The sequence below is a fragment of the Rhinolophus hipposideros genome (assembly GCF_964194185.1).
Source record: "Rhinolophus hipposideros genome assembly, chromosome: 22".
In the NCBI taxonomy this organism is placed as follows: domain Eukaryota; kingdom Metazoa; phylum Chordata; class Mammalia; order Chiroptera; family Rhinolophidae; genus Rhinolophus; species Rhinolophus hipposideros.
Window position 1 is genome coordinate 13,095,405 of NC_138068.1, and position 5,994 is coordinate 13,101,398.

The window sequence follows — 5,994 nt, forward strand, 5'->3', positions numbered from 1 at the left end:
TCACTTCCTCTCATCTATAAAATATCTCATCTCCATTTAACCCATCTCATGGCCTCACTGAGGTGGCTACACGAGACAAGTATGCCAGCACAGGTAGCACATAGTAAGACCACAACAAACCCTACTCGAATCCCCTCCCTCACCATCAACATTCATCTTACTCGTGCTTTGTTCCTTTTTCTCTTTCCAACCTGGATGGAGGAATGTCCCATAGTGAACTCTTCACCTACATTTCTCTGCCGGACACACTCCCTCTAAATGAGCTCATGCAACTATTTGGCTTTTTCTTTTTTATTAAAGTATAATTTCCGTACAGTAAAACTCACCGTTTTTAGTGTATGGTTCTAGAAGTTTTGGCAAATATAAATGGTCAGGTAACCACCACGGAGTCAAGATACGGAGTGTTTCCATCACCCCCCGCCCCTCCCCTCTGCCCCTTTGTGCTCAAAACCCCACCGCAGCCCTAGCCCCTGGCAACCACAAGTATCTGTCCCTAGAATCGTGCCTTTTCCAGAATATCATATAGATGGGATCATATTGTAGGTAATTTTGGGAGTCCGACTTCTTGCACTCAGAAGGATGCTATTTGAGACCCAGGTGCTGTCAGTGGTTCACTCCATTTTCTCACTGAGCAGCACCCCATGTAGCTTTTCAATCATGTGCTCATGGCTTGACTTGATCTCTCCCGCCCAACTTTTCCCTGAGCTCTAGGCTTATATGTCCAATGATTCCTTGGATGGTTCATTGGCAGCTCAAACAAAACCTCCCAATGAAACTCTGCTTTCTAATCCAACTCTACAGCTCCTCCAGTGTTCCTCATGTCCATAATTGGTACCACCAGCCCCACGGTTACTTCTCTTTCCTTCACACATTCTACCCATTAGCTAGTTCTTGGCAGGGTTACTTCCAAAGCATCCCAACCTGACTACCCCTTCCGCCACCACCTGCACTTGCTTTCGAGGCTGCCTAACAACCCCAAACGTAGTGGCTTAACACAACATCCATTTGTTATCTCATAGCATCTGGTCAGATGAGTATGACATGATGGGGTTCTCTGCCTGGGGTCTTACACAGCTGAAATAAAGCTGTCAGCTGGGCTGCACTCCTACCTAAAGGCTCTGGGGAAGGATCCACTTCCAAGCTTGTTCACATTGTCACCTGAATTCAGTTCCTCATGGTTCTAGGATTGAGGTCACCGTGTGCTAGCTGGTTGTCAGTGGGGGTCACTCTCAGCTTCTAGAGACCACCCACATTCCTTGCCACGTGCCCCCTCTATCTTTAAAGGTAGGCACAGAGAATCTCCCTCACATTGAATGTCTTTCATGCTTCTTCTTCTTTTTTTTTTTTCTTTCACACTTCTAATTTCATTTGCCAGAAAGAGCTCAGCCCCCGTAGGGGTTCACCTGATTCAGGCTGGCTCACCAAGGATAATCTACCCTCAAGTATTACAAAGTCAACTGGTTTGGTTCCTTCATAACATCCGCAGAATCCCTTCACAGTGGCACCCCACTTAGTGTCCGACTGAATAATTGGGAGAAGGATGTATAGACCAGGGGTCACCTTAGAATTCTGCCTGCCACCCCACTCTAGTCCTAGCTGCCATTATTTCTCCCCTGCACAGACCACCTCTGGGCTTTTCTACTTCCACCTTTGTTCCATAAATCCATTCTTTCCATAGCAGAGAGTAACCTTTGAAGAACATGAATCAGATCACTTCACCTCTCCATTAAAACACTTTGAATAGCTGCCCAGTGCACCTGAAAAAAAGATCCAAGACCTTTCTCATGGCCCTGCCTGGTCCAGCCCCTGCCTACCTTTCAGACTTCATCTTCTTTCACTCTGCTCCTGTCACACTGACCTTCGCGTTCATCCTCCGATATGCTCAGCTTGCTCTCATTTAGAGCTTTTACATTTGCAGTTCCCTCCCCGGCATGCTTTTCCCTCAGAGCTGTGTGTGATTGGCCTCGTATCGTCCTCTAGGTCCCTGGCCAGATTCACCTCCTCAGGGAGGCCCTCCTGGACTCCCCAGTCTGAAAGCCCATCCCCAGTGCTTTCAAATTACCCTATTTTGTTATTTTTATTTCACATTCACTTTCACAATGCCTTGTTTTACTTTTAAAGAACTTGGCTGTTCGACAGTCTGACAGCACTTGACTATTTGAAATTACCTTTCTTTATTTAGTCACTCAAACGTTGTCTGCCTCCTCCCTCTAGAAGGTAAACTTCATGAAATCAGGGACTGGGACCGGCCGGGGGGCTCAGGTGGTTGGAGCGCTGTGCTCCTAACGCGGAGGTCGCGGGTTCGATTCCCATATGGGCCCGTGAGCTGCGCCCTCTGCAGCTAAGATTGCAAACAATGGTTCTCCCTGGATCTGGGCTGCCGTGAGCAGCTGGAGCTCGGCATGAGCTGCCACAGCTACCCTGTACCGCTGTACAGGTCGGCTGTGAGTGGTCGGCCTACCCGCAACAGGCGTCTGACCCCCTCAGCTGGGGAGAACCCAAGCTCATAACACCAGCATGGGACAGAGAGCTGTGTCCTATGCAACTAGACTGAGAAATGGCTATAACTGGAGTTGGGTGCAGGGGGAGGTGGAAAAAAGGTAAAAAAAAAAGAAAAAAGAAAAAAAGACATCAGGGACTTTATGTGCCTTGCTCACCTGTGTACCCTCGTGCCTGGGAAGGTGCACAGTAGTAGGCACTCCCTAAATATTTGTTGAGCGAATGGATGAATGACCGTCTTTTGGATCAGTTCTCTCCTCTGCATCTCTACTACCACCATCTCTCACGCTCGTCCTCACTGGGTCTCATTCCTTACAGTCACATCCCCTCCAAACCATCCTCCACGAAGCTGCCAGCACGACCCTTTAAAAAGACAGATCTGCCCACAGTGTTCTCCCAACCTCAAGTCTCCAGTGGTTTCCTGTTCCTCCCGAAGGTATTTTACTTGCCCAGTGTTTGAGGCCCTCATCCCCTGGCCCAGTCCTGCCACCACAGCGTGCTTGGTGGGATGAGAGCTTCAGTGGCATGCTGAGTGATTTTAGGGATACACAGGGATGGCATTTAAGACATTGTCCCCAAAGCCTGTCTTTTTACAAGTCTTGCTTCCTTCTGAAAAATTTAAGGAGAAAGTCTCCATTGACTAGCATATGGCTTGAACATCTCTCTAAATACTTGTCAATTTCCCATTTGCAGAAGAAAGCAGAGCTTTCCTGGGCCATCCTTTCTGGCTGCACCTTAAGAATATTATTTTCTTTTCACTTTAATTTTGCAATCACCTCCCATTTACAGCAAGTGGTACTGGCTTCCAATTTATGTCAGTGATCAGTGTAAAGAGAAAGATGATAAATTGATTTGTAAACTATTAAGTAGTGGAAGCTGCAGTGGTCCTCGGGTACGGAAAGGCTCAGGGTGGCATGTGCAATGACTGAAGGTTGGGAAGCGCTAACTTCCGTCCTCCCTCCCACCTGCAGGCTGTGCTCCCTGCTGCCTGCCCCAGCTTACTGCTCATTCTCTCTCCTCAACCTCGAATGCACTTCTGTCTTTTCTCTACCTCATTATTGCCTCTGGGTCCTTCTCCAGTATGTGCCCATCACTCCCTTTCCCAGACCGCAGTAATCTCTCCCTCCCTCAATCCATCATCTGACTAGCTGTCACTTTCACTCCTTTGGCTCTTAATATTCAACTGCTTGTTATTTTTTCCCCCTCCCAGGAAAACTTGTAAGCGCTAGGAGGGAGACAGCTTGTGGTACTAGTTCTTCAGAACCTCCAGGGTGCTTTGGGACATGGCTTTGCCCATCTGACCTTTGTCAAATGATGATCTGCCCATGGCTCACACTACTTCTGTGCCCAGCATGCAGTCATCAATGCCCTCCTCCATTCCATCATGGTGGCCCCTGGAGCCAGACAACAGGTGTTTGAATCTCAGCTGTCACACTGCTATGGACCGTGGTCGTATCCCTTCCTCCTTCTGAGCCTTTGTTTCCTCACTTGTAAAATAGAACAAGAACAGCTGACTCAAGGGGATGTTGTAGGGATTAAATTATGTCCAACAATGTTTGACAAATAGGATGAGGTCAATAAATGCCCTTGTCATCAGGATTCGTTTTGCAGCTCCACCATCATCAAATAGTTGCATGGGATTCTGTGAATCAGGTCTCTTAGATCATGGCTTGAAATTTGCATATGACACATTCATTTGAGAAAGGTGTTCTGGCTTCCACAGAAGAGGAAGTAGGGCAATGGCGCCAATTTGGGATGACAGATCATTCACACTGCATGGAACTTCCTTTGGATTCTCACTGCAGCTTATCACCCTTTCACTTCTCATCCCCCCTCTTTGAGTAATGGGGTTCCATTTGGAATAACAGGATAAAAAGCTCCTAATATTATGGCTGGGGAAGCAACCTGTGTAGGGGCTGATCAATGAGGCCACGTGGTTTGGTAGAAACCTGAATTCAAGTCCTGGTTCAGCTGCTCACTAGCTGTGTGCTTTTACATCTCTGAACCTCGGTTTTATCACCTCTAAAATGGGGATGATGAGATTTGCTGTTTGTCTCCCAAGCTGACACTGTTTTGCAACTGAAATGGAAATCAAACTCTGGCCGCCCACGCTGAGATTTGAGATTAAGTGGGGCAAAGGGCTGATGAGGTGGAGGAGCCAAGGCCAGAGGAATTTATGGCAGCTCAGGGTTTATGGTTTTGATATGGATTAAGCACACTCTAGGATTGCAATAGCCTCTTCTGGCCCCTCCCCCCACATCCATGCTGGCAGTGCCATGGACGAGGCTTTTGTTGAAACATTATACAAAACATTTCCTGGTATTTATGAGCGAAGGGAAGGAAGAGGGGAAGGCGGGCATGGCCCTGGGATCAGGCAGGCAGCTAATGGGTGCTCCTGAAGCTGAACTTAACGATTTAGCCTCTCACTAGAAAGAGGCTGGCTGAAGAGTTCACACTGCGTCTCGGGGGTGGCCCCTTTGCACACCTCATATACACTGCAGCTCTACGGTTACTATGATCTCATTCAGTTGAATCCTGACAACACCCCTGCAGGGAGGGATCATTCCCATTTTACAGATGCAGCTTGGAGAGGTGGAGCAAGCTGACCAAGGTTACAGTGATCATGGAGATCCTGGACTAGAACTGTTGTCCCTTCCCTTGGGGAAGAGCTGAAAGGGTCTTCCTGCTCCAGCCCTCATCCTTGAGTGACTCCACTCCTAGGCATCCCACAGTCCACCATCGCATGTCCCCATCCACCTATGAGAATGTCGGCCGTGGTGTGCTGGTGAATGGCTCACAGCTGGCATTCCAGGGGAAAGCCTTGATTTGTAGCGTTTGCCACTTCTTCTGGTGTAAATGCTCCCACTCCATCTATCAATGTGACAGGTGACATTAGGAAGAGGAGTTAACAATCAGCTCTCACAAGCCAGCTCCAGCACCCCCCTGAGTGAATGTGAGGCTGGGGCCTGTGGTGGCCAGTGTATCAGGGAAAAGGACCAAGGCGGCAATGGACCTGGCTGGAAATTCTCAAGTGCAGCCCTTGCTTTTATTCTTTTTCAAAACAACGCTTGCTTTGATGAAATTCCTCATGCCTATTTGCCCCTTATCGCTGGCAGATTGACCAGAACTGGGCTCCATCCTGGAGCCTGATCGTAGATGACAGACCTTTGGACCCTCTTGCTGTTCTTCTGGATCTTTCCATCACCTCCTCCTTTATCGACTTTTACTCTCCACATACTGAGTACTTGGAATAAAGAGGCCAGAGTTAGATTCTCACCTCTGCCTGTCAAAGAAAATCACTTCTCAAAGCCTTAGTTTCCCCATCTATAAAGTCTGGGGGGGAGGGGAGTGACAATGTCTAACCTGCTTACCTCATGATGTGAAGATTAAACCACAATAATGGATATGAAAGCACTTTGCACACTGTAGAAGACTATCCGACTATGTTCATTCTGATTTCTAACACCTGAAAGGAAGAAAAGACACCCATCCAAG